Source organism: Rhinopithecus roxellana, chromosome 8, assembly GCF_007565055.1.
Source record: "Rhinopithecus roxellana isolate Shanxi Qingling chromosome 8, ASM756505v1, whole genome shotgun sequence".
In the NCBI taxonomy this organism is placed as follows: Eukaryota; Metazoa; Chordata; class Mammalia; order Primates; family Cercopithecidae; genus Rhinopithecus; species Rhinopithecus roxellana.
Genome location: NC_044556.1, coordinates 143,529,566 through 143,548,824, shown reverse-complemented (window position 1 = coordinate 143,548,824; position 19,259 = coordinate 143,529,566). Strand labels below are relative to the sequence as shown.

At 38.3% G+C, this 19,259-nt stretch overlaps 1 protein-coding gene across 1 annotated transcript in view; it reads right to left on the bottom strand.

Moving 5' to 3' along the window:
* The window catches only part of CDC73 (cell division cycle 73), a 142,814-nt gene that overhangs the window by 79,919 nt on the left and 43,636 nt on the right, over positions 1 to 19,259 (bottom strand). The window lies entirely within an intron of this gene.

The following is a 19,259-nucleotide window of genomic DNA, read 5'->3' as shown; positions in this document are numbered from 1 at the left end:
CTGTTGAAAATCCTTACTTTAAAATAAATATTCTATTAGTTTAGTTTTGACTTTTCCGCAACAATATTCAAATCGTTTTCTTAAGCAAAATAAGCTGATAGTGTATATAAACATCTCACCACTTGTTAATTGTGCCTTCTTCATCCCAATGCTATGTGATCTTTATGTACATACAAATACAATGTTAAACGACAGCTTTGCTTTTGGTCAAAGGGTACAGAAATAACTATGTAATCTTTATGTTCAAAGTGTTAATAGGTACTTCAGAAGATGAAAACACCAAAACTTTCAATACTTACAATACTTGTTTATTTTGATCAAGTATATCAGTGCTGAAATTCTAATTCAACCAAATAATTGAGATTTCTCCTCACACCTCTTTGTATACAGCATAATCACATATAATCTCAACTGCAATTTTATTGATATTCTATTTCCAGCAAATTCTACAAAAATAATACCAATAACAGCAGTAGAAACTATTTACTGATTGTACAAGCAGTATGCTTGGTACTGTGTTGAAGCACTTTACATACACGATCTCATACAACCCTCATGAACAACACTAAGAGACAGGAAAGACTTGTGTAAGAGATTAAATACCTAAGATCATACAGCTAGTAAAGCAGCAGATTTCCATTTCAAGGATCATGTTCTTAATCATTACACTGTTCTGCTATTATTTCACATATGACAGTTGATTTAAAAAAAAAAAAAAAGTCTAAAGCTGAGCAAAAATGGTCTGTCCCTTTACATTCCCATTCTCTGTTCTTCATCCTTTGCCAGGCCTCCAGGCTTCATACCATTTTCACACACTGGAGGGGCACCTGATATTAGGAGCAATAAACACAAAAGAAAAGACAGTATATCTGATCCCCCAATTATTTTCTCTTCTTTTCAGTCGTTTAATGGTGACAGGAACCTTTGCAAAGCATACACATTACTGCTTATCTCTTGCTTCTTTGGGCCCTGAGGCACAACTGTAAACAGCAGGCAGGTGGCACTTAGAAATTGTAAAGTATGCTTCTTTTTGAAGCACAATTGCTAATTTTTAATAGATAAAAGTAGAACTGCATTTACCCATCCTACTGTCTGGTCACCTGCCATTTTGTCATGAGAAGGTAAAACCAGTTTATCCAAACTATTTAGATAAATTTTCTTTTTCTGTCTTTTACTGTTTAGCTAGGAAATTTCACTATGAGACTAACATAGCTTTAAAAAGTAGGAAAAAAAATTCCTGTTGACAGACATTTCTAAGGCATCTCCAAGAATTTCAATGTATCATTTAGACATCACTCCCAGAAGGCAGACGATGGACATTAAATACTAAAATGGGATAGAAAATCCACTACCACCAAATTTTACAGTAATAAAATTGTTTGGTGCTCCTATGATGATTCCTTAACACTCTGTAAGACAATGTCCTCTGTCTGCTATGCCACCTGAACAAATCCTTGGCAAATGGATCCAAGAACAACTTCTCCTAAAGAGGACATGCTGAAGATTTTGTGTCTGTTCATAACCAGTATCCAAGACCAAGACTCAAAAAAGCAAAACAGTTCTTGTATATACAACATAATGGAGTTGATACTACGTTGAAATAAATGCCTTATTACTGGGAAAAGATCGGGGAAACAGGGTTTAGGGGCCTATGTTCGCACACCATGAGGGAGGGCCAACATAGCCCCAAAAGTAACCACAAAACTGACTGCCTGGGTCTGATACGATGTAAAATGTTGTCTGAGTCTAGAAATTAATGAACAAAGAAAATTAGTCCACTATTTCATATTTGTTTAACATTTAAAATTTGTTTTAAAAATGTGTTAAAAATTGTATTCCCTTATCAGGGATCTGTTTGTCTTCTGACAGGGTTAATGAAAAAAAAAACTACAATCTTCTTCCTAACAGATTCATGCAAGAGAGGGAAGAGAATGACTCCTATATACTTCAGATAGAAAGCTAATAGTGGGCAGAAAAAAAAGACAAGTAAACTTGATTTTTACAAAGTAAAGTTTTAGCCGGGCACGGTGGCTCAAGCCTGTAATCCCAGCACTTTGGGAGGCCGAGACGGGCGGATCACGAGGTCAGGAGATCGAGACCATCCTGGCTAACACAGTGAAACCCCGTCTCTACTAAAAAATACAAAAAACTAGCCGGGTGAGGTGGCGGGCGCCTGTAGTCCCAGCTACTCGGGAGGCTGAGGCAGGAGAATGGCATAAACCCGGGAGGCGGAGCTTGCAGTGAGCTGAGATCCGGCCACTGCACTCCAGCCTGGGCAACAGAGCGAGACTCTGTCTCAAAAAAAAAAAAAAAAAAAAAAAAACCAAGTAAAGTTTTAATCAAAGGTTAATAGAAAAACCTCTAATTTAGAGTACAATTATACCTCAGTATCTGTAGGGAATTGGCTCCAGGACTCTCCACAGACACCAAAATCCACAGATGCTCAAGTTCCTTATATAAAATGGCATACTGTTTGCAAATAAAATATGCACATGCTCCTGCATACTTTAAGTCATCTCTAGACTACTTATGATACCTAATACAATCTAAATGCTACGTAAATAGTTGTTACGCTGTATTATTTAAGAAAAAATAACTCACAAAAGTCTGTACATGTTCAGCACAGACATTGTGGGTTGGTTGGTTTGTTTAAATATTTTCGATCAGCAGTTGGTTAACTCTACGGACGTGAAACCCACGAATATGGAGTGCCAACTGTATCTGTATGTCTATAAGTCATGTACACTTAATATAAACTAAAACCTAAGTTATCTTCTATCATCCCAAATTTAGTACTTTTTCAGTATTCCCTATCTCAGTGCATGGCTAACCGCAGTCAACTGGCACACAGGAGTACCAAGAATCACCTTTGCTACTTCTTTCTCTTGCTATTGCCCATATCCATTTAACCCAAATACTTACTTGGATCCCTACTGGAATCCATCTACTTTTCTTCATCTTGCCCCTCTTTAAAACAGCATCACTCATTTTTGAACTACTGCAGTACCTTTATAGACAGTTTCCTTATATCCACATAATCTATTGCCAATATTACAGTCAGAATGCTACTTTCAAAACACAAAGCTAGGGATGCCATCCCACTGCTTCCATGGCTTCTCAATGTACTTAGGATAAATAACAAAATCCCTAAAACCCTTGGCCAGCTACAAGGCCCATAAATGATTCTCTTCCTTGCTAAAGCTAATCCCTCTACCCAATCTTTTGATTCCATTCATACCTCCTATCTCACTGTAAATTATTCTCTCTCTCCCTCGGGGCTTATTTAAAAGAAAAAAATAAAAAATTCCTGGATAAGGAATAGTGAATTACAACCTGACTCAATTAAACAGTTTAAAGCATTTTCATTTCATTTAAAGGAAAATGTTTTACAATATCAAATCAAGTTTTCTCTACAGTGAGAAAGGACAGTAGTGACACGGAGAGAAGGGATTCCAGAGATGTCAGCAAGTAAGGTCTATAGGCTTTCATGATGGCTGGATATTAGAGATGTGAGGGGAATAAGTGGCAAGGATGATGCCTAAGACACTGGCCTGAACAGTGACAGGGTCATTTACTGAGAGAGAAAACACTGTATAAAGAACCTGATTCTCCAGGAACAATGTAATAAAGAATCATCAAGCAATGTATAAAAGGATTGTCAAGTGGCACTGAGGTCCTATAGAGATTACAAAGCATCATTAAAAATATGAATTATAATTACCACTCTACGCCCATATGAAAGTATGGAAAATAACTAAAAATATATAATACAGGCTTCAGATTCATTTGAAAATACTTCTCAAGCAACACTTACATGCAAAATACTCTGTTCTCAGCACTGGAGATACAGTGGAAGGCAAGAAAGACATAGTTTCTACCTTCGAATTCATATAAAGAAAGATAATCAAAGAAAACAAATGAACAACAAGATAGCTAGAAGGAAAAGGGTCCTGAAGAAGTGGCTGATGAACTGAAATCTGAATTATCAGAAGGAATCAGTCTTATTAAGAGCAAGGGGAAGAATATTCCACACAAACAACTGAAGGACAAAGGCTAAGAGGTAAAGAACTTGCCAAGTTGTTGAAAAACTCAGAAAAAGCCACCGAAAAAGACTTGTAGTCAAGGCCTTTTTTAATATGTACTGTCCCTTTAGAGCATGAAACTGTGGATAGAATTCAGAAGAATTTTAATGAGAAAAAAATTTACAATTTTATTTTCATTAATCTCTAAATGAAATTAATACTTTCTTCAGGAATTATTATTATAATTCTTCAGTATTATTATAAATGGTTACAACTTTGTCACCAACAAAAATCAGATTTTTCCATAACATTAGAATAAAGATAACACATAACATAGAATAAAGATATTACGTAAGCTCATTATACTTCTAAAATCCGGTATTTACCAAATTTGTCACTAGATCGAGTTACACAATGCATTACTAAAGAAGCACAAATCATGTCATAAATGTGTTTTTTAAAAATACAATTGGTTTTATCTTACGTATTTTATTTTATGCCTTAAATATAGTATTCAGAAAGAGGATTCACAGGATTTCCAGTTTTTACCAATGGCACAAAAAAATTATGAACTACAGTAAAAGATACTTGAGATTCCTAACAATGCAACTTATGGTGCTTGTTTGGGTCCTATTTCCAACAAACAAATTACAAAAAGACAATTTTCAGGATATCAAAGAAACTGTAAAATGAACCGTGTGTTAGGTTACATCAATATATTTTGTTGCATATAATGGCACTGTGGCTATGTCTAAGATGTCCATACGTTTAAGAGAGGCAAAGTGTTTAGGAACAAAATGACAGTATCTCGATTTTACATTTAAATACTTTAGGAAAAAAAGGAAGAGGTGGAACAGATAAGGAGAGCCTTTAAAAATGGTAATTATAGAATCTGTGTGATGGGAAAATGGAAGATCACGTGCTATTTTCTCTCATTATATTTATGTTAGAAATGTTTTATAATTAAGTAATTAAGAAAACCAAGAAAAAGAAATAGAATAAGGTATACGCCTTTTAATAGCTGCTTCACAGTAAGGAGCCTCTCTAAAGGGAAAAGATCACAAAAAGGCACAACGTGCAGAGAGCAAACCAGAGAACAAGATTCCTTTCTCTAGGTTTATGCTGCCCTAGGCCAGGTTGCCTGACTTGATGAGTGTGCGATGTAACCAGGGATTTTTCTCTTTTCTCCACCACTGTGCTCAGGAAGACTGCAAGAATCCCTAAAACTTGCTATAGTATTCATATTTTTTGACTATGTACTCTATCTAAAGGCACTCATGCACTCATTTCAAAGAAAAAATAAACCTAAATCCATTGTATCAGCTATCTGGGCCTAGAAAATTAAGTCTTTGATCAAACTAGTACATCTTGGTATTAGAAATACCAACGGTTTAGGAACAATAATCTTATAGTCTTAAGTTACCAAGTAACAATCAAGTTTAGGTCTTCTATTTAGGAGGACCTGACAATTCAGAACACAGGATGGCAAAAGGAAGAGGGGAAAAAGGATGCAGTGCCAGGTAACTGTAGTCTTCACAACTGAGCAAAAAGTCTGAATGGAAGAGTGACGGAATGCCTGACTTAGGCAAGTGGGCTATACAAGATGGTTCCCGGGTTGTCAAAAAAATGACAAGAACTGAAAGAGAACTCTTTTCATTTATGTTAACTGGGATGAACTACCCATCTCTCAGATCTTAGCATATTTAAGGTAGGAACACATAAAAGGCGCTATAACCTGCAGTAAGGTTGGCTCACTAATCCTCTCTTCTTCCCTAACCTATTTGTACAGTTCCGCTCTCCTAATCTGTCATCAAACTCAACAGTCTCTCTCCCATCAACTGCTTGTCTTTCCATTGTAAGTCTTTTCTCAACTTGGCTGACAATACAAAAAAAAAAAACTTTATCATATGCTGTTATAAATCTGTTGGATATCTTAGCATAAATATTACTCATTATAAGCAATTTTCTTAAAAAAAAAAAAAAAAGTACCAAAAATCAGCCAGGCACAGTGGCTCACGCCTGTAATCTCAACACTTTGGGAGGCCGAGGTGGGCCAATCACTTGAGATCAGGCTTTCGAGACCAGCCTAGTTAACACGGTAAAACCCCATCTAAACTAAAAATACAAATATTAGCCAGGTGTGGTGGCACACACCTGTAGTCCCTGCTGCTGGGTAGGCTGACGCAGGAAAATCACTTGAACCCAGGAGACAGAGGTTGCAGCAAGTCGAGATGTCACTGCACTACAGCCTGGGCGACAGAGAAAGACTGTCTCAAACAAAACAAACAAAAATCAACTCTGTTTAACATTAAGCAACCAAAAATTCATAAAATTTTTATTCTTCCAACATTAACAAATACATCTTTTCTTCATTTATTAAAAAACATTGATTGAGTGTGGTGGCATGCAGAACAATGGTCCTCCAAAGATCTCCATGCACCTTAGCCCCCAGAACCTGTGAATATTTTAACATTACATGGCAAAGTTACTTTGCAGGTAACTTTAAAATAGGGAGATTTTCCTGATTGGCCCAGTATAATCACATGGAACCTTAAGAGGAAAGGAGAAGAGTCAGAGAGAAACACAGCAGAAGAGAAGAACAAGGGAGAGTCAAAGCATGAGAGGGACTGTATCCACCACTGCTGATTTTCAAGATGAAGGAGGCCATGAACCAAGTGGCCACCTGAAGGTTGAATTAGCCCTCAGTTTACATCCAGCAAACAAACAGGGACCTCAGTCTTAAAATCACAAGGAAATGAATTCAATCAACAACCTCAATAAACCTGGAAGTGGGTCCTTCCCCTAAGTTTCCCAAAAGGAACACATTCCTGCTGACACCTTGACTTCAGTCTGTGAGACTCTAAGTGAAGGCCTCTCCCTAAGCCATGATATACCTGAACCTTGGATTTACAGAACTGTAAGAGAGTGTTTTAAGCTGCCAAACTTGTAGTAATTTGTTACTGCGACAATAGAAAATGAACAGACGAAGTATCTACTTTGTCCCAAGAACTCTGCCAGGTACTGGGAATATAGCTGATTGATTGATAACCTGATAGCTGGGACATAGGCTCAACCATGTGCAGTGTTCGGCAGAGGCTAGTTCTTTCTTGATCCTGTTTGCCAATAGTTCTTAAAGCAATTTGCTTGCTAGTGTGTGCCTCAGTCTCCACAGTTGGAAGACAGCAGTAATCACACAGGGCTTTTCTCCGGAGGTGTAAACACTTGTGAGTTACCATCCATATAGTCCTTGGATAACCTGTGAAGGCTTAACTGCCTCCTGATGCTGAAATGCATCTCCCACAAAATGCGGCTGTGCCCCCTACGCTCACAGATGTGGTTTGGAAAGATGTTGCCTCCAGTTCAGGGTATAGCACTTACTTGATGAGATAATTAGACATCAAAAGTAACTCAACAAAAACAAAAGATGACAAATAGGATCTAAGCAAAAGTGCTTCCACACAGCAAAAGAAACTGTCAACAGAGTAAACAGAAAACCAACAAAACATGGGAAAATTTTTGCAAACTATGCATCCAACAAAGGTTGAATATCCAGCATCTATATGGAACTTAACAATAACAACAACAACAAAAAACATTAAAAAGTAGGCAAAGGGCATGATCACTTTTCCAAAGAAGACGTACATGTGGCCAACAATCACATGAAAAAAGGCTCAACATCACTAGTCCTTAGAGAAACGGAAATGAAAACCACAATGAAGATAACATCTCATGCCAGTCAGAATGGCTATTATTAAAAAGTCAAAAAACAAGATGCTGGCAAAGTTGTGTAGAAAAAGGCAGGCTTACACATTGTTGGTGAAAGTGTAAATTAGTTCAATCATTGTGAAAGAAACTGTGGCAATTCCTCCAAGACCTAAAAACAGAAATGTCACTTAACCCAGCAATCTCATTACTGGGTATATGCTCAAAGGAATATAAATCACTCCATTATAAAGATACGTGCATGTGTATATTCACTGCAGCACTACTAGTCACAGTAGCAAAGACATGGAATCAACTTAAATACCCATCAATGATAGACTGGATAAAGAAAATGTTACATATACACCATGGAATACTATGCAGTGATAAAAAAAGAATGAGATCATATCCTTTGCAGGGACATGGATGGAGCTAGAGACCATTATCCTTAGCAAACTAACGCAGGAACAAAAAAACAAATACCACATGTTCTCACTTACAAGTGGGAGCTAAATGATGATAACACACAGATACACAGAGGGGAACCACACACACTGAGGCCTATCGGAGGGTAGAGGGTAGAGAGAGAGAGGATCAGAAAAAAAACTAATGGGTACTACGCTTAATATCTGGGTGATGAAATAATCTGTATGACAAACCCCCATGACACAAGTTTACATATGTAACAAACCTACACCTGTACCCCTTAACTTAAAAGTTAAAAAAAAAAAAAAAAAATTACAATTACAAAAGGGATCACACTAAGAAAAAATACTCTTCGGGATTTCATTTCCAAAAACTCATTTGGAAACACATCTTACAGCATTGCCTCTTACTGCTTTATAAAACCCAAATTCATCATTAACAATTTTCATTTAATATTCTTGCATCTCATAAGATAAACAGGAAAGTAATTTTATCTACAGTACATGGTATCAGCCATTACGCAACTACCTCCATTCTTACAAATTTATTTCATTTTTTATTTGTTTTGAGACAGAGTCTTGCTATGTCACCCAGGCTGGGGTGCAGTGAGGGTGCAGTGATGTGATCTTGGCTCACTGCGACCTCTGGTTCCTGGGCGCAAGTGATCCTCCCACCTCAGCCTCTTCAGTAGCTGGGATCACAGGTATGTGCCACCACGCCCAGCTAATTTTTGTATTTTTAGTAGAGACAGGATTTCACCATGGTGGCCAGGCTGGTCTCGAACTCCTGGCCTCAAGTGATCCAACCACTCCGACCTCCCCAAGTGCTAGGATTATAGGTGTGAGCCACCATACCTGGCATCATTCTCACAAATTTAATGTAAAAGTTCACATTTTTACTTAATGCATATGCCAGGTATGGGTGTGTTTAAATAGCATCCTTCCTAAAATTCATCTAAACACCAATTTCTAAAGACGTAAAATTAGACAAGTACTAATTACTTGAATTAGAAATAAACAGTTGCCTCCATATCGACTGATAAAAATTTAAGTCAAGAGTAACCAAAATACAGCAGTGAGCCAAACATAGGTCACTACTTGTTCTGTATGGCACACAGGCCAAGACTGGATTTTACACTTTCAAATGGTTGAAAAAAAAAATCTAGATAATCAAAAATATTGTTTAAAATGTAAAAATTTTATGAAATTCAAATTTCAGCATCCATAAAGATTTACAGTAATGCAACCAAATTCATTCATTTACCTATTGCTGATGACTGCCTAACAGCAGAGGTCAGCCAGACACGATGGCTCAAGCCTGTAATCCCAGCACTTTGGGAGGCCGAGGTGGGTGGATCACCTGACGTCAGGTGTTTGAGACCAGCCTGGCTAACTTGGTGAAACTTCGTCTCTACTAAAAATACAAAAATTAGCCAGCCGTGGTGGCAGGCACCTGTAATCCCAGCTACTCAGGAGGCTGAGGTAAGAGAATTGCTTGAACTCAGGAGGTGGAGGGTGCAGTGAGCCAAGATTGCACCACTGTACTGAAGCCTGGGCAACAGAGTGAGACTCTGTATCAAAAAAAAAAAAAAAAGAAACCACAAGAAAAATAGTATGTTCTTTAATGTACAGTAAAATTAGATGGCAAAGCACTGTTTACCATCTAATGCAATGACACTACACGTGTGCTAAAAGACTACCATATAAATATCACCAGACCAAACACTCCTCACAACATTCCCAACTCACATGAAAGGAATGGTCAGAAAAGTTAAAAAATTTAAAATGGAGTATCTCATCACAAAATTTCTTTACAAAAATAAAAAAATTAACATTGGGCTGCAAAGCAAATTTGAGAGGTTCCAAGTTTAGCCAAGTAAGGAAAATGGTTAATCTATGGTTAATAAATTTGATTTGATTAAAGCAGTCAAAAAAATGTATTCAGAGAAAATAACCTTGTTTTAGACTACTGGCCTTTCACTACTGCTTAAAGAGTTGAGGTCACGGTGCAGCAACATCAACTGTCAATCAGAAGTCAAGGCAAATGACTGAGTGGTTTTCTTTGGCTCTTGTTAACATGTTACTAATACCACTCACTTGCTGTTTATTTGAGGAGTCCAAGTCATGTTTTTGAAGTGGCTGAGGAATTAGCCTCTATGAGTAGTCTACAAAAAACAACTACAGGAATAATTTCAAAGTGGTTCAGAAAACACTAATGAAGAACAACCTCAAGGGGAATCTATTAAGACGCTGATGCTACCAAACAAACGGTAGTTAAAACTATGTGTGGAGCTGAAAACAACTTAGATGGGCAAATTTAGTCCACCTAAGAATTCTACTAGATTATTTTCTTGATTATTTGCAGATTTATCACTGCCAAAGGAGGGTTATGTAGAAGTTCCCCAATTACATAGTTAATGAATTTTGAAATAATACATAAAATCTCATTATAAACTGGCATTGATGAATTTGCAATCAATTTTGGTAACAGAGAACACTAACTTGGAACTTCAATTAAGCAAAATGTTATCTCTCACACCTAAAAAGAAATTCCATTATTCTCATTATCAAACCAGTATTACAGATTATCATGCATTGTACTTGTCATTAAAAATTTGTGACCAGCCTGACCAACATAGAGAAACTCCATCTCCACTAAAAATCAAAATTAGCCAGGCGTGGTGGCACATAACTGTTATCCCAGCTACTCGGGAAGGCTGAGGCAGGAAAATCGCTTGAACCTCGGAGGCAGAGGTTGCGGTGAGCCGAGATCGCTCCATTGTACTCCAGCCTGGGCAACAAGAGCAAAACTCGGTGTCAAAAAAAAAAAAAAAATTGTGAAAATTTGATTTATCTCTTGTTAACATAAGTACCTACATAATTTCTGTGGTTTTGTCTATCGGCCTGTAAGCCTAAAATACTTAAGTTTCCAGCCCTTGAAAGAAGAGGTTTGTCAATCCCCAATTTAAATCATTACATTCAAACCATTTTAAATCACTATAGACTAAAAAACATAAAGAAATAATGAAAACACACTTAAGGCTGGGCACAGTTGTTCGCACCTGTAATCTCTGCACTTTGGGAGGCCAAAGCAGGAGGATCGTTATCACGGGCAACATGGTGAACCCTGTGTCTACAAAATACAACAAAATTAGCTGGGCACGGCAGTGCATGCCTGTGATTCCAAATGAGGTGGGAGCAGTGATTGAGCCCAGGAAACAGAGGCTGCAATGAGCTCTGACTGCACAACTACACTGCAGCCTGGATGATGGAGCAAGACCCTGTTTCCAGAAAGAAAGAAAGAAAAAATGCACTTAAACTATACAAACTCCTGCTATATTACTACTTTTGCTCATACTTGACACTTCATTTTTATATTCTCATTAAAAATAATTTCACATTAAAGTTTCTAAGAGTTCAGGTTAGACAACAAACACTGAATGGTTTTGGAAATTAGGTTTTATGACTAACTTGATGATTGTTTTTTAACAAAGTCAACCTAAAATTACAAGGCATACCAGAACTTACAGATAAAACTCATAGTGAGGTTGGACTATAGCGGGGCGCGCCCAAGATGGCCCAATAGGAACAGTTCCAGCCTCCAGCTCTCAGCGTGAGCAACAGAGAAGACAGGCGATTTCTGCATTTTCAACTGAGGTACCGGGTTCATCTCACGGGGGTGTGTCAGACAGTTGGCGCTGGTCAGCGGGTGCAGCCCAACCAGCGAGAGCTGAAGCAGGGCAAGGCATCGCCTCACCTGGGAAGCACAAGGGGAAAGGGAAGTCCTTTTCCTAGCCAAAGGAAATTGAGACACACAACACCTGGAAAATCAGGTAACTCCCACCCTAATACTGCCCTTTACAAAGGGTCTTAGCAAATCGCACACCAGGAGATTAAATCCCATACCTGGCCCACAGGGTCCCACGCTCACAGAGCCTCCCTCATTGCTAGCACAGCAGTCTGAGATCTAACTGCAAGGCGGCAGCCAGGCTGAGGCGGGGGAGGTCCACCATTGCGGAGGCTTAGGTAGGTAAACAAAGCCACCGGGAAACTCAAAATAGGTGGAGGCCACCACAGCTCAAGGACGCCAGCCTGCCTCTGTAGACTCCACCTCCGGGTACAGGGCATAGCTAAACAAAAAGCAGCAGAAACCTCTGCAGATGTAAATGTCCCTGTCTGACAGCTTTGAAGAGAGCAGTGGATCTCCCAGCACAGGCTGAGATCTGAGAACAGACAGACTGCCTGTTCCAGTAGGTCCCTGACCCCTGAGTAGCCTAACTGGGAGACATCACCCACTAGGTGCAGACCGACACATCACACCTCACATAGTGGGGTACACCCCTGAGACAAAGCTTCCAGAGCAAGAATCAGACAGCAACACTCGCTGTTCAGCAATATTCTACCTTCTGCAGCCTCCACTGCTGATACCCAGGCAAACAAGGTCTGAAGTGGACTTCAAGCAAACTCCAACAGACCTACAGTTGAGTGTCCTGACTGTTAGAAGGAAAACTAACAAACAGAAAGGACACCCACACCAAAACCCCATCAGTACGTCACCATCATCAAAGACCAAAGACAGATAAAACCACAAAGATGGGGAAAAAGCAGTGCAGAAAAGCTGGAAATTCAAAAAATAAGAGGGCATCTCCCCATGCAAAGGAGCACATCTCCCCCTCCAAAGGAATGCAGCTCATCGCAAGCAATGGAACAAACCTGGACGGAGAATGACTTCGATAAGTTGAGAGAAGAAGGCTTCAGTCAATCAAACTTCTCAGAGCTAAAGGAGGAACTATGTAACCAGTGCAAAGAAACTAAAAACCTTGAAAAATGAATGAATGAATGGATAACGAGAATAATCAATGCAGAGAAGACCTTAAAAGAACTGATAGAGATGAAAACCGTAACACGAGAACTATGTGACAAATGCACAAGCTTCAGTAACCGACTCGATCAACTGGAAGAAAGAGTATCAGCGACTGAAGATCAAATGAATGAAATGAAGCGAGAAGAGAAGTGTAGAGAAAAAACAGTAAAAAGAAATGAACAAAGCCTCCAAGAAATATGGGATTAAGTGAAAAGACCAAATCTACGTCTGATTGGTGTGCCTGAAAGTGATGGGGACAATGGAACCAAGTTGGAAAACACTCTGTAGGGTATCATCCAGGAGAACTTCCCCAACCTAGTAAGGCAGGCTAACATTCAAATTCAGGAAATACAGAGAATGCCACAAAGATACTCCTCGAGAAGAGCAACTCCAAGACACATAACTGTCATATTCACCAAAGTTGAAATGAAGGAAAAAATGTTAAGGGCAGCCAGAGAGAAAGGTTGGATTACACACAAAGGGAAGCTCATCAGACTAACAGCAGATCTCTTGGCAGAAACTCTCCAAGCCAGAAGAGAGTGGGGGCCAATATTCAACATTCTTAAAGAAAAGAATTTTCAACCCAGAATTTCATATCCAGCCAAACTAAGTTTCATAAGTGAAGGAGAAATAAAATCCTTTACAGACAAGCAAATGCTTAGAGATTTTGTCACCACCAAGCCTGCCCTACAAGAGATCCTGAAGGAAGCACTAAACATGGAAAGGAACAATAGGTCCCAGTCATTGCAAAAACATGTCAAAATGTAAAGTTGATCGATGCTAGGAAGAAACTGCATCAACTAACGAGCAAAATACCCAGCTAATATCATAATGACAGGATCAAGTTCACACATAACAATATTAACCTTAAATGTAAATGGACTAAATGCTCCAATTAAAAGACACAGACTGGCAAATTGGAAAAAGAGTCAAGACCCATCAGTTTGCTGTATTCAGGAGACCCATCTCACATGCAGAGACACACACAGGCTCAAAATTAACGGATGGAGGAAGATCTACCAAGCAAATGGAAAAACAAAAAAAGCAGGGGTTGCAATCCTAGTCTCTGATAAAACAGACTTTAAACCATCAAAGATCAAAAGAGACAAAGAAGGCCATAACATAATGGTAAAGGGATCAATTCCACAGGAAGAGCTAACTATCCTAATATATATGCACCCAATACAGGAGCACCCAGATTCATAAAGCAAGTCCTTAGAGACTTACAAAGAGACTTAGACTCCCATACAATAAGAATGGGAGACTTTAACACCTCACTGTCGACATTAGACAGATCAACGAGACAGAAAGTTAACAAGGATATCCAAAAATTGAACCCAACTCTGCACCAAGCGGACCTAATAGACATCTACAGAACTCTCCACCCCAAATCAACAGAATATACATTCTTCTCAGCACCACATCGCTCTTATTCCAAAATTGACCGCATAGTTGGAAGTAAAGCACTCCTCAGCAAATGTAAAAGAACAGAAATTATAACAAACTGTCTCTCAGATCACAGTACAATCAAACTAGAACTCAGGACTAAGAAACTCAATCAAAACCGCTCAACTACATGGAAACTGAACAACCTGCTCCTGAACGACTACTGGGTACATAATGAAATGAAGGCAGAAATAAAGATGTTCTTTGAAACCAATGAGAACAAAGACACAACATACAGAATCTCTGGGACACATTTAAAGCAGTGTGTAGAGGAAAATTTATAGCACTAAATGCCCACAGGAGAAAGTTGGAAAGATCTAAAATTGATACCCTAACATCACAATTAAAAGAACTAGAGAAGCAAGAGCAAATATATTCAAAAGCTAGCAGAAGGCAAGAAATAACTAAGATCAGAGCAGAACTGAAGGAGATAGAGACACAAAAAACCCTCCAAAAAATTAAAGAATCCAGGAGCTGGTTTTTCGAAAAGATCAACAAAATTGATAGACTGCTAGCAAGACTAATAAAGAAGAAAAGAGAGAAGAATCAAACAGACTAAATAAAAAATGATAAAATGGGGATATCAGCACCGACCCCAAAGAAATACAAACTACCATCAGAGAATACTATAAACACCTCTACGCAAATAAACTAGAAAATCTAGAAGAAATGGATAATTTCCGGGACACTTACACTTTTCCAAGACTAAACGAGGAAGACCTTGAATCCCTGAATAGACCAATAGCAGGCTCTGAAACTGAAGGAATAATTAATAGCCTACCAACCAAAAAAAGTCCAGGACCAGACAGATTCACAGCCGAATTCTACCAGAGGTACAATGAGGAGCTGGTACCATTCCTTCTGAAACTATTCCAATCGATAGAAAAAGAGGGAATCCTCCCTAACTCATTGTATGAGGCCAACATCATCCTGATACCAAAGCCTGACAGAGATACAATAAAAAAAGAGAATTTTAGACCAATATCCCTGATGAACATTGATGCAAAAATCCTCAATAAAATACTGGCAAACCAAATCCAGCAGCACATCAAAAAGCTTATCCACCATGATCAAGTGGGCTTCATCCCTGGGATGCAAGGCTGGTTCAACATATGCAAATCAATAAACATAATCCAGCATATAAACAGAACCAGAGACAAAAATCACATGATTATTTCAATAGAGGCAGAAAAGGCCTTTCACAAAATTCAACGCCCTTCATGCTAAAAACTCTCAATAAATTTGGTATTGATGGAACATATCTCAAAACAGTAAGAGCTATTTATGACAAACCCACAGCCAATATCATACTGAATGGGCAAAAACTGGAAGCATTCCCTTTGAAAACTGGCACAAGCCAGGGATGCCCTCTCTCATCACTCCTATTCAACATAGTGTTGGAAGTTCTCGCTAGGGCAATCAGGTAAGAGAAAGAAATAAAGGGTATTCAGTTAGGAAAAGAGGAAGTCAAATTGTCCCTGTTTGCACATGACATGATTGTCTATTTAGAAAACCCCACTGTCTCAGCCCAAAATCTCCTTAAGCTGATAAGCAACTTCAGCCAAGTCTCAGGATACAAAATCAAGGTGCAAAAATCACAAGCATTCTTATACACCAGTAACAGACAGAGAGTCAAATCATGAGTGAACTCCCATTCACAATAGCTTCAAAAAGAATAAAATGCCTAGGAATCCAATTTACAAGGGATATAAAGGACCTTTTCAAGGAGAACTACAAACCACTGCTCAGTGAAATAAGGGAGGACACAAAAAATGGAAGAACATACCATGCTCATGGATAGGAAGAATCAATATTGTGAAAATGGCCATGCTGCCCAAGGTAATTTATAGATTCAATGCCATCCCCATTAAGCCACCAATGACTTTCTTCACAGAATTGGAAAAAACTGCTTTAAAGTTCATATGGAACCAAAAAAGACCCTGCATTGTCAAGACAAAAGAAGAAAACTGGAGGCATCACGCTACCTGACTTCAAACTATACTACAAGGCTATAATAACCAAAACAGCATGGTACTGGTACCAAAACAGAGATATAGACCAATGAAACAGAACAGAGCCCTCAGAAATAATACCACACATCTACAACCATCCTGTCTTTCACAAACCTGACAAAAATAACAAATGGGGAAAGGATTCCCTATTTAATAAATTGTGCTGGGAAAACTGGCTAGCCATAAGTAGAAAGCTGAAACTGGATACCTTCCTTACTCCTTATATGAAAATTCATTCAAGATGGATTAGAGACTTAAATGTTAGACCTAAAACCATAAAAACCCTAGAAGAAAACCTAGGTAATACCATTCAGGACATAGACATGGGTAAACACTTCATGTCTAAAACAACAAAAGCAATGGCAACAAAAGCCAAAATTGACAAATGGTATCCAATTAAACTAAAGTGCTTCTGCACAGCAAAAGAAACCACCATCAGAGTGAACAAGCAACCTACAGAATGGGAGAAAATTTTTGCAATCTACTCATCTGACAAAGGGCTAATAGCCAGAACCTATAAAGAACTCAATCTAATTTGCAAGAAAAAAACAACCACATCAAAAAGTGGGCAAAGGATATGAACAGACATTTCGCAAAAGAAGACATTCATACAGCCAACACACACATTGAAAAATGCTCATCATCACTCGCCATCAGAGAAATGCAAATCAAAATCACAATGAGATACCATCTCACACCAGTTAGAATGGCAATCATTAAAAAATCAGGAAACAACAGGTGCTGGAGAGGATGTAGAGAAATAGGAACACTTTTACACTGTTGGTGGGACTGTAAACTAGTTCAACCACTGTGGAAAACAGTGTGGCGATTCCTCAAGGATCTAGAACTAGAAATACCATTTGACCCAGCCATCCCATTACTGGGGATATACCCAAAGGATTATAAGTCATGCTGCTATAAAGACACACGCACACGTATGTTTATTGCAGCATTATTCACAATAGCAAAGACTTGGAATCAATCCAAATGTCCATCAGTGACAGACTGGATTAAGAAAATGTGGCACATATACACCACGGAATACTATGCAGCCATAAAAATGGATGAGCTCGTATCCTTTGTAGGGACATGGATGCAGCTGGAAACCATCATTCTCAGCAAACTATCGCAAGAACAGAAAACCAAATACCGCATGTTCTCATTCATGGGTGGGAATTGAACAATGAGATCACTTGGACACAGGAAGGGGAACATCACACACCGGGTCCTATTGTGGGGAAGGGGTAGGGAGGAGGGATAGCATTAGGAGATATACCTAATGTAAATGACAAGATAATGCGTGCAGTACACCAACATCATACATGTATACACATGTAACAGACCTGCACGTTATGCACATGTACCCTAGAACTTAAAGTATAATGAAAAAAAAAAAACAAAAACTCATAGTGAAAGGACGGCTGGCTTATTTTTATGGGCAAACACCAAATATCAATACAGCGTAAGTAAATAAGGGCACATATAAAAACGGTAGGTTGTTCCTCACAGACCAAATGTTAGCATGCTCAGTTTAAGTGTACCAGTGGAGACCTCAACCACATTTTGATCAATTTTATGCATATGTGGGAGGGAGAGAGAGGTATGAATGCATGTCCATACACCCATGTGAGAAAAAGAGAAAAAGACTAATTATTTTCTTCTATTGCTGAAAATGGTTCTGGTAATTTCACTAAATACACTTTATGTAAATATAACCAAATGAGTAAAATGCAAAAAAACTTTCTACACAATCCAGCAATTATTCTTATGAAAAATATTTCATGCTTTGCATTTATGCTGTGTGGATCTTCACATCTTTCAAATATGTCACTGCAGAATTTTTTAATCTGGCCATCCTGAGACTACGTAAAATGTTCATCCCAACATAGAATTATTACTTATCTACTGATACATAAAGTCTTCTTTATACTTCTCTATTTGTACTTTACAATGATACAACTTTATTTGTACTTTAACCATATTTGATTTTTTACTCATATTGACTGCATTCTAAATCTTAAGTAGTTTTATACAATGTTAAGAAACACTTAAATTGTAATGTCTTTGCAGCACTGAAATTACTAATTGGGAGGGTGAGGTTTAAGTAACCTCATTAATTTGACTATCAACCTGTAATAAGTAAAAGGCAGAGAAAGTGATTTCCATGCTGAGGAAAGTGGCATACACCTGCAGACTCAGGTAAAGAGTTCAAGTCCAACCTGGGCAACATAGTAAGACCCCATCTCTTTAAAAAGAAAGATTTCCAAAACCCAGCAGGAAATCCCTGCTCTTCTCTCCCCTTCCAAATCAACAAAACTAAATGTGACTAATCCTAAATTTATAGCTCAAACTTGCAGCAAGGTCATTCTATTGCTCCTAACCTCTCCAGTAATAAATCAGATCCTTTGGATATCTACGTTATGACTCCCAAATTCAAAAGAGTTAGTTCCCTCACCAACACTTTTTAACAAATCAAATAGAATGGAATGAAACACAGTCCTGAAGTTGACTCAGTAATCTATACATCTAAAGAAATAACACATCATATCCATCTGGCAAGGGATTAGTCAGACACAACAAGGAACAGAAATCACAATGGCAAATCAAAACCTATCTAAGCAGTGCCCAAGGGGACAGGTACTCTGGCTTTGCAACAAGTCTTTTTTCAATGAAGAGTTAAAAATAACAGACTACTTTAATACCCCAAACATTTGAAGGATTTAATTTATTATACGCTCATTGCACAGTGTACTGTGATTTCCAATGTAGCTTTACACAGAGAACATGT